General features: G+C 35.4%; 2 long non-coding RNA genes across 2 annotated transcripts; one reads left to right on the top strand and one right to left on the bottom strand.

Moving 5' to 3' along the window:
• Positions 1-2,546: 2,546 nt before the first annotated feature.
• Positions 2,547-3,318, bottom strand: LOC129742846 (uncharacterized). Its single transcript, XR_008736567.1, has 3 exons — positions 3,207-3,318; positions 2,952-3,153; positions 2,547-2,888 (listed from the first exon to the last, which is right to left on the bottom strand). It is a non-coding gene; the product is annotated as an uncharacterized LOC129742846 (long non-coding RNA).
• Positions 3,319-4,751: 1,433 nt separating this feature from the next.
• On the top strand, positions 4,752-6,617 carry LOC129750175 (uncharacterized). The gene is made up of 5 exons (XR_008738323.1): positions 4,752-4,961; positions 5,026-5,252; positions 5,362-5,518; positions 5,579-5,679; positions 6,268-6,617. It is a non-coding gene; the product is annotated as an uncharacterized LOC129750175 (long non-coding RNA).
• The last annotated feature ends 3,067 nt before the right edge of the window (positions 6,618-9,684 follow it).

Below are 9,684 nucleotides of genomic sequence, written 5' to 3'. Positions count from 1 at the left end.
AACATTAACCATCAATCTTACCTTCAATTTTAGATCGCCTCGGTGCGTGTTTTCATGTTAAATTCTATTTGTGTCTGCCTGGCTCGTCCGGAACTTTGCTGTGCTGGTGAAATAAAATGAATGAATATAAATTCGGAAAGAATACAATTCAAATTTTTACAATTAAAACTTACCACAACATCTCTCATCATGCCTAATTCAACGCTTTTAATGTAACGCATCTAAAATTGCCCTTTTGAAGGGAATCGAGCCTTTTAAAATAAGGGGTAATATTGATCCGATATAATGACCCGTTATTTGACAGATCATGGGGGTTCTCAATAACGGGTCAATTTTACGCCTTTAAGGGGTAGCCAAAAGTTAGCGTGTACATAAATTTCAAGTGTCATTAAAAAGGTAAGATGTAAAACGTGATTAAAGCTTTTTTTACTATAAATAGCTTAACTCTATTATTGGGGATTAGAGGGGGGTAGGACAGGGTATCAAACGAGCGAAAAACTGATATACAATGGATTGTGGGTTCAAGCCAGCCTCTGAGTATCTCGGCAAATTAGGAATCCTGAGTAGGCTACTTACGTACCTTTTCAGGATTCTTTATTTGTTTCGAACAGTTGGAAGGGAGTAAGATGAGTCAAACCTGTCCCAATCCAGTGGTAACGGACCCCTTGGTAGTGCTGCAATTATTGTTCATGAGTTAAGCATGAACAATATTTGAATGTGCGTTCGAGACTTCCCGTACCGACTCGGGTCGAAAGACCTATCAGTCACTGGTGGGTCAAACATGCATACATGCATGCATGCATACATTTTAAACTAACAAAGCATTCGAAAGAAAGCTTCTACAAATAGCAAATACATGCAAAATGGTTTCTATCCCAAGGATAGCTGGGAACAGACAGCAAAAAATTAAATCAACCCGTATCGAGCAACCATGTTCGAATGATACCGGACTGATAGCAAACTGATAACCACTAGAACTCGACGCCTAATGGAAAGTAATTTGCTTCGCATTTATATCAATTTCACTACTTTTCGTTACCAATGTCACGAAGAAAGTGGCAAATTATGTAAGCTGGCGATTGTCGGGTAGGGTTGTTTTTTTATGTGAACACGCCAAACATCCCACGAATCGCTGAGCTGTAGCATTTGGTGTTTCGCTGAACCCCTCATAAGTATTTTAATATCTTAACAAATTTTGATTCTAATCACTAATCACTAATCGTACTTCCACAGCCAGAACTTATGTCTGAGTCCCAAAGAACAATAAAAGTGTTTTATTATTCGTTTTGTCTTTCTTCATGTTTTCAATTATTTTAACATAAAAACATTAAAATAATCAAAAACATAAACCGGTTGGGCCTACCATGGAGCAGAGAACGCAGAGAAATCTGGAACACAGGAACAGGAAGAAACGTGGACCACCAGTACCATACGTTTCGAAGGGGCAGTATCATTGGAAGCATGCTAAGAAAAAATGCTCATTAATGAGGAAACCACACGTTATGTAAAGTAATATCACTATTCACTAGGACCATTCTTCAGCGGCTGGAAACGATTTATTTTGTACACAAAAATCACAAAACCTTAAAAAAGTGGCATATTTTAGAAGGTGATGTTTAAGGTTTTAAACTTCTAAGATTATTATGATTCGTTAACTGTTTTGGATTTCAATGTAAATACAATCATTTCTGGTCATCGACCAAGGATAAAGCGCCTTTACTCGCTCTTGAAAATAAAAAAAGAATCGAAAAATATTAAAAGAACAAAAACCCTTCGAGGTCCTTTAGAACTCGAAAGATTTTTTCAAAAATGTTATCCTTATAATTCGAAGCTTTCAATCAGTTCAGTTGTTCAAATGGATAACATTCTGGAAATTGCTGAACAGAGTCGACAAAATCTAGAGAGTTCAGAGTGAAAACACCCTGACTCCAAACTATATTTTAACGAAATGTAAATAAAATAAACAATATGGAACAAACTCACCAAATAAAAAATTATCAACTGGCCTCTGTTAGTTGAAGGTGATTTTCTCTCTCCAGTCTGCTCCCGAAAATTTCACCTAAGCGGAATGAGGCTCAAAATATTCATTTCATCCGCCAAGAGATACCCTTGAAGATCACACTCAAAGATAAAAGTTTTATCCGCAAAATAGTTTCACAGTTTTAAACTAAACCCTTTTACCAAATTAGCGCGACGAAAGCACAGGTGGCTATAATATTGACGACCAGAACTTCCGGTCACCGTGGAAATCTTTGTATTCAAGTATACTTAAAATCACTTTTCCCTTACTCTTCTTAGGAAACGCGAAACCTGAACATACACTGTATCAAAAAATTATCCGTACAGCACGTACCTTGAAATCCAAACAATCAAAAAGTGCACTTTTTCAGTCAATAAAAATACTTCAATTGCATCATTCGCAGCAGAAACTAGTCCTTTTTGTAGATCAGTATTAAGAATGTTTATGAATTAAACCTTTAAAATAATCCAATTCATTTTGTATAGAAAGTCCCAAAAACGACGTCAAAAAATTGTCCGTACACTGAGGTCTTTGTCAAATATAAGTCAAGTAAACAGATATGTATCAGTCTTTCAAACGCAGAAACGTGAGTTGAATCTCAGCAAAGACTATTTCCAGTGGTCTGAGCGATTAATACGGTGAAATGAACTTTATTTAGCATAAACCAGTAGATTTCAACAATTTGTGGATTAAATTAACAGGAAAATGTCTGCTCCTCACAAAAAAAAATCCCGTTGACATCCGGAAACTGGGATTCTGTTGTTTTCCGCTGTAGTTTTTCTTTGAGATTCTTTTGCGAGTATACTTTGACAACATCTCTTTTGGGTCCATTCTTACTTTTCAGAGATTTCTGTCTCGTTTTGAAGTACTTAAATATCAAAACTAAAGTTAACTATTTAAATTTCCACCGTTTCCTGTCATAGATACTTACCATTTTTGGAAGATTATTTTACAATTTATAGGCAGCGGTCCACATAAATTTAAATGCAAAATCCTCCTCGCATCTTTTCAACTTTCCGGAACAAGTTTTACAAGTTATTAACAGCTTGTAACACAATGGATGGCTTCTTCCGGCTGCGGTACAAGTCGATAGTGGATAACACCCAAATAAAGCATCTGTGTGGACAATATCCCTGAAATCACATGATAAGGTCAAACAATGAAGTTAAATTATAACTAAACATACCTTTTTTATGATATTTAGGATGATTTCGAAACAAAAATGATGAAAATTCGAAATCACCTTGACACACGAAGAGAATTTGGAAAAAAAACTATTGTACGCTTTGACATCCCCGCCAAAAGCTTTCCAACAACAGCAAACTTTTTATACAGAGCTGAATAATTGACTTCAAGTTTGCATCTGTATATTGGCGACCCAAAACTACCCAAAATTGAATTTGGTGTATACAAATTTTGAACAACATTCAATTAGTTATTTTGAAGGTGTAATCGTAACACATTTTATGAATATCTCAATTTTTCCGTGCATATCTTAAACAAATTTTGATTCTACCCTGAACCCAAATTCACTCTTAAAATACACATGATTTTTCACTAAAAAACAAGGATCCAGTGATTTTCTTCCATTCAAGTGCTACATATACATTTCACTTAGCAGTCACTTAAATTTCAAGTGAATTCATCCACATTCACTTCAGTCGTCACTTGAATTTGAAGTGAGAAAAAATATTCACTTCCCCATCACTTGAATTTCAAGTGAATGTCGGGTTGTAATTGTGTTTATTTTCAGGAGTTCAAAATGGCAAATTCTAAAGAGCAGCGTTTAAAGCTTATGCTGGATTTGGATTTGCCCAATTCTTTACTCGGCGATTTTGGCGGTAGTTTGTGTTAAACGTGGTGTAAGAAAAAGTTATTTAAAGGTGTTATCATGTTTCAGCTTGTGGGTTGAACTGGACAGATTTTCTGGTTTGCAGCAGGGAAGATTTAGAAGTCGCACTATCCGCAGTTACCGATCGGCCTTGGGATTACGATGGAATTTTCCAATCAATAAATTTATGGCGAAAGCGTAATGTAACTTTTTGAAATCGAAGTGGTGTTCTATAAAAGTTCTTTTATTTAAAAACGCGAGTGATAATTAACTAGAAACTTTTTTTTTTTTTTTTTTTTTTTTATTTTTTTTTTATGCGGCAGCTTTATGAGAAATCACACGGCCCTTTTGAGGCCAAAACTTCTCACCGCGGGGGAAAGCTGGGTAAATGAAATGGGTAGGATTTGGAGGAGACCGCAATACACCGGGCGAATTAGGAATGTGTCCCACTTTAACTCCGGTTGCTCTCTGACAAGTCAAACCCTGGCGAACCAGGACTGGGCTTGCCAATGAGCCGTATTACGAGCGAGGGTACACAGAAAAAAATAATGATTATTACGTGTCATTGAATATGGCCGTCTTGAAATAAATCATCCTGTAATCCAAAAAAACATTTGATTTTAAATTGAAAATCAATTAAAATCACAGCAAATGCCCTGTAACAAAAAGGAGCAGGACATTTCCAGTAATTTTACAGGTCGAAAACAAATTACGTGTGTTTGAATCACGCGGTGTTCAATAATTTTCAAATGCACATTGGAAAACTCAAATGCGCCTGGCATCCTTTGGTTATCGCAAAGAAAGAACGTCAAAAACTGCCGCGCGTATATGTTTTGGTTTTGTTTTGTTTGGATCAACTCCGTGCATGTTGCTTTTTTTTTATCAGATCGACAAAAATCCGCGAATTCGGGAAATGGCCATTCTCCTCAGCGGCAAACCCCACATAGTGTGCGATAAAAAAAAAACAACAGGTGTCGGGATTCCACTTGAGAGAAGAGTTTTCGTTGGCCCGTACGAGTTCATTCGTCTGTTGTCCGATCTGTCCCAGAAACTTTAGCAGCAGGTCCTGATAACAGTAGAGAGTGAAATAAGAAGAATGCGGTGTTGGGGGTACGTTTATTTTTTGAACATTTTTAATCGCAGAAAACTAACTTCATGCTATTTGGTTCGTTAGTTCATGTCCATACATTCATACATTGAGATGTGCACCGCTTCCCAACCGTCGGCGATTAGGCCGCAGTGTGAAGAAATTTGGAGATCGACCGATACACTTGTTGCAGTGCGGTACTCTTCACTTTACAATACACAGTGCAACACCGCAGATTCCAAACTACCACCCAAAAAGTGGAATTTCTGGACGAAGACTGGCTCCCCCAGGAACAGTCCAATCAATAATAAAAGGTAAACTAAAAAGTTCAAATTTCAACTTGATATTAAATTTAACCTAATCCAAAATGCTCCGTCTTAAATGCTATCTGATTTTGCCTTAAAAATCAATTTTCAATTCTAGACTACGGAGATAAGCAAAGTTACAGATAACTGCTTCCAGCTTACCGGATCGAATAAAGACGACGCAGTGCAGGATAGAATCCAATTACCATAGGGCACGACGGTCTAAGGTTATCCGAAAGTTATGAAACTCTCTTATTCTTTTTTTTGCACATCCGGTAAGGAAAAATAAATATTTTATTTAATATGTGTAATCTGATGTCAGCATAATTTTGCAGTTGGACGGAAGGAAAGCTGTTCAACTTTCGATGAAGGTTCATCATATCATCACAACACAACAATATTTCACTCGGATTCCTCTGGTCAACAGCAATAATTTGTAAGTATTGGAAAAATTAAAAGTAACTTTTAAGGTTCTGAAATTGAGCATGAAAAGTAAAACTGCTTTTAATTCGCAACGCACCGATTATGAATGAGAAAAACTTATTTTGTTCTAATTATTTCTCTATAACTTCAGGCGTTTAAAGCTTAAACGCCTAAAGTTATAGAGAAATAATTAGAACAAAATAAGTTTTTCTCACTCATAATCGGTGCGTTGCGAATTAAAAGCAGTTTTACTTGTTATTGAAGTAATTGTCCTTTTTTGCAAAGTTTCTTTATAACTGTTTGTACAAAACTTCACGATATGAAGGTTGGAATTTGCATTTTTTCTGAACCCTAGTGATTTAGTTTGTGGATTTCAATTTTAGCTTTGGGTTTTGTTTCTTCTATTAAAAAAAAACGTTTTCAAGAAAAAATTGTTTTCATGTTGTATGAGTGCTGACTTTTGTGTTTCTGTTTTACTAATACAACTTTACCTGATTGACCTTCAAAGGAAAAACAACTCCAATAAATATTACGTATTATTATTATTATTTTTGATATAACTTTATTTATACCACATTTTTATGTCACCTTTTTATTCTAGGAACAAAACAGCCAGTGACCGATAGACTCAACTCGAAGTTCTGGCTGTAGTACGAAGACTACCAACTTCGCAAACGGAAGCGTACCCGAATGCGGATTCACCGGGAAAACATTCGCGTTGACACTAGCGAGACAGCAATATCATGAAAAAATTCTAATGTAACCATAAAAATTCCATAGATTTTATTATTTAAGGTGTACATTGAATGCATTGTGTGTTGAATATTAAAAAAAACGGTAGCTTTATAACTTTTCATTTATAAGTATTCTATAATAGTTACGTTACGTTACGAACGATTAGATAAACTATTAGTGTGCTTCAAAATAGAATAAGGATAAACTATGTATATCATCGGTTCTTGATGTATGTCATTATGTAAAAGTTTACAAGATTGTATTTTGACGTTTTTTTTTTTGAATAAAATGTTTTGATCCCTTTATATTCGCAATAAAACAGTATTTATTCAAAATCCAAATATTTAAATAAACCTAAATCGAACCTGGGCATCGAAATGACCTTTCAGTTTTACAGTCCTGTAATTTTAAAGAAGCCTGTAAAATATAAGCTCACGTAATTTTAAATGTCATTGAATTTTTTTTCGTCCTGTAATATTACGGTAAATGTCCTGCTCCTTTTTGTTACAGGACATTTGCTGTAATATTACAGAAATTATTTTTTTCTGTGTATTTTATATCGGTTGTATGATGTGGAAATGTGTAACACTGTGTCATGTGAAGTGAGCAACAAATAGTAGCTTTGGTTGGTTTGTTTGCTGGATTCGTCGTGATATTAAGTAGTATTGTGTCGTCTGAAGTGAGCAACAAATAGTAGCCTTTGTAGGGCTGAGTTTTGTTGTCACATTGAGTAATATTGCGTCATGTGTAGTGAGCAATGTTTGAATTTTGTTGTCACAGTGAGTAGTATTGTATCATGTGAAGTGATCAACAAATTTTAGCCTTTGTAGGGCTGAGTTTTGTTTTCACAGTGAGTAGTATTGTGTCATGTGTAGTGAGCAATGTTTGAATTTTGTTGTCACAGTGAGTATTATTGTGTCATGTGAAGTGAGCAACAAATTGTAGCCTTTGTAGGGCTGAGTTTTGTTGTCACAGTGAGTAATATTGTGTCATGTGTAGTGAGCAATGTTTGAATTTAGTTGTCACAGTGAGTAGTATTGTGTCATGTGAAGTCAGCAACAAATAGTAGCCTTTGTAGGGCTGAGGTTTGTTGTCACAATGAAAAGTATTGTATCGTGTGAAGTGAGCAACAAATAGTAGCCTTTGTAGGGCTGAGTTTCGTTGTCACGGTGAGTAATATTGTGTCATGTGAAGTGAGCAACAAATAGTAGCCTTTATAGGGCCGAGTTTTGTTGTCACAGTGAGTAATATTGTGTCATGTGGAGTGAGCAACAAATAGTAGCCTTTGTAGGGCTGAGGTTTGTTGTCACAGTGAATAGTGTTATGTTGGGCCCTACCTGTCACCTAACCTTACTCGATTCAAAAACTTTGAGCCCATGATAGTTTTCTCTTGAGATTAGCATAGATTGGCGTATAAAAATGAGTAAGTCTTTAGAGATTCAAAACAAATGTGGGCTACTCTGTAATAATATTAACAACTTGGATACCATAAAACAGAATCTCCATTAAAAGGTGTTTATCACTGCAGCAATTGTAAAAAAAAAATCTACGTCAAACGAACAATAGAATAATTGATAAATGACCAAACAAGACCATACTACTAATGACAATGCTGTTCCTCTAAAGCCTCATCGCTAACTCTGAACATCTTCTCAGAGCAACTTTCCTCAATCTGTTTCGGTTGAAAGAAATAACACTCCTATTTTTAATTCCCAATATTATCTTCCTGGGCTGCCTTTATATTATTGTTTTTCAAAATCGTAACATCTTTCTTCGACTACCTTAATTGAATTTCAAGTCTAACCGAACAAAAGACAAATCTACCAAAAAGCGTTGAAACGAGAAAGAATTATTGTTAACACGAAACTGTCCAAAAAGCATTCTGATCCAATGAGCCTCTAGTTCTTGTAAAATGCTTGATTTAAGAATAAGCCTTCGAAATTCATAAACCGCAAATGCACACTTACTAGAGCATTGGGGAGACGAATACTACTACCTTTACCTTGCCTAGTAACACATTGAACAGTTATTAACCCGTGACCCATTACAGTCTAGGATACGGGATCACCTCTGAACCTACAGAATACCGGACCTGAAATATAAAACTTTATTAAACAAATTGTATGAAAAATTATATCAGGTCAAACAATCATTACTGATCGGACCATATTGAACACTGGTAAGACGTTTGTTTAAAGCCGTGGGGCCAACACGTAGGTTCCGTTTCACTGGTGTTTATCAGTGATCCGTTCGTGTTCGCAAGATCTGGTGTGATACTCTCACTATTCGATTCTTTAAGATCTTGCGCGACAAGGCATACCCATTTATATCAAAGTGATATAAATGAGCCTCTTACCATGCCCACGGATAATTAACTAGAAACTTACTTAGAAATTCAGATCAATTTCACTCGAACGTCAGTGTAATTCACTGGACCGGTCACTTAAGTGAATTCACTTGACCCATCACTTAAAATTCAAATGAAATTACGTATGGCGAGAATTTACTACAGATGTCATTTATTTTTTAAGTGAAAATTATTTTGCGTGTATAGTAAATCAAATCCTTGGAAACATTGAAAATAAAGTTTAAGAACATGGAGTAATAAATTACTTGTGAAAAAAGGTTTCCGCCCATTTCCAGAATAAATTTGAATTTTTTTCGATGAGCAAATTGGCGTTGAGGACCAAAAATATGAAAAAAAAACGTGCGAAATGAAATAAGAGTACCATTTTTAGAAAAAAAAAACAGGATTATTTCTTAAAATTTGCTTTGAACAATCGGGTGTGTCGAATTGCAACTTTTCTCGATTGTGGCCTTAAAAGTTTCTTTTTTGGTCAAATCAAATGACAGATTTTTGGCAGATTTTTTAAATAAAATTTAGGTACCCGTGTTAAGATTTTATTTTTTTTTAATGGAAAATCGCAAAAATTTGTTCGGAGAATGTCACTTGAATATTTTGTTCTCGCACAATGTAAATAGAATTCCAATTAATGGAGCCCACTGGAAAATTCTCTTTCTACAACTTTTCCGAAGACGGCAAAGCGGTAGAAGAAGCGAGAAAATAGCATTATTTTTTCATGAAAAGGAAATAGTAACATATTGACATAATGAACATAATGTTATTTTAACGAGAAAGTTATGTATGTGTTGTATGCATATTGGTTATCCACCATGGGTGCACGGATTCACCGCAGTTTCTGCCTAAGTATGTGCTCATATGCATTCTTAGATTATTAAGTTCGACAAATCTCCAATGCAACGCCTACACCATACCCGGACC

This window comes from Uranotaenia lowii, chromosome 2 (genome assembly GCF_029784155.1).
Source record: "Uranotaenia lowii strain MFRU-FL chromosome 2, ASM2978415v1, whole genome shotgun sequence".
Taxonomy (NCBI): Eukaryota; Metazoa; Arthropoda; class Insecta; order Diptera; family Culicidae; genus Uranotaenia; species Uranotaenia lowii.
The sequence above is the reverse complement of the archived record's forward strand: the minus strand, read 5'-3'. Positions and strand labels throughout refer to the sequence as shown.